Genomic DNA, 844 nt, shown 5'->3' on the forward strand with positions numbered 1-844 from the left:
AATGGTTGTTCATAAAGGCAATCTCACGTGTCAACCTTTCAATCCTAGCTCCTGGAAAGCAACGAAAATCAACTTCGTAATCAGGTAAATTCGCAGACAAATATTCTTGTAAATATTTAATCATAGAATCCCCGATTATGAGTATTTTCATCTTTTCAGATTGCTTAGACAAACACATAACTAAAATAAGATAATTAAAACACAAAATATCAGCGCTAATACAACGTACCTTACTACCACAGCAGCACGTGCAAGTAATATGGCGAAAACCTGTATTGCTCACTTCCAAAAATTACATTTGGCTTCATTTTTCAATTTTGGCGCAAATTACGGTAACCTCTTAGTGTTGCCATCGGTCACGTGAGACCCGCTAACTTCCGTAAACTCTCAGCGTTTGTCGGCGCATATATCTGCAAACCTCGATTGATAATATACACAAAGAATGAAAGTTGTAGTAAAATAATAATTGGTTTTTGAACCGCCTCTAGATACAATCTGAAATAGTTACCTTATATAGGTCTTTTAAGTTCATATTAAAAGTTAGCTGGCCAGAGCAGATTTTTAACAGCAATTAAACATCCCATTTTTATTCATAATAGATGAGAAAATTTCTCATTAGCTACGCAGATATCGAGGTTTATTTAAAAAGAAATCAGAGAACTAAATATGCTTTGCTATTTATCTAAATTCAAAAAAAAGACTTACAATTATCAGAAAACAGTATTCAGTACGATTTCGCTGTTTTAATGTGCATATATTATATATTCTCATTTTTTATTTGGGCCTATTTGTTGATTGTTACGAATCATTAAAATTACAAATTGTCAAAGAGAGAGTGGCAACA

This window comes from Stegodyphus dumicola, chromosome 3 (genome assembly GCF_044657685.1).
Source record: "Stegodyphus dumicola isolate Sdum_Otavi_A_Nest chromosome 3, ASM4465768v1".
In the NCBI taxonomy this organism is placed as follows: domain Eukaryota; kingdom Metazoa; phylum Arthropoda; class Arachnida; order Araneae; family Eresidae; genus Stegodyphus; species Stegodyphus dumicola.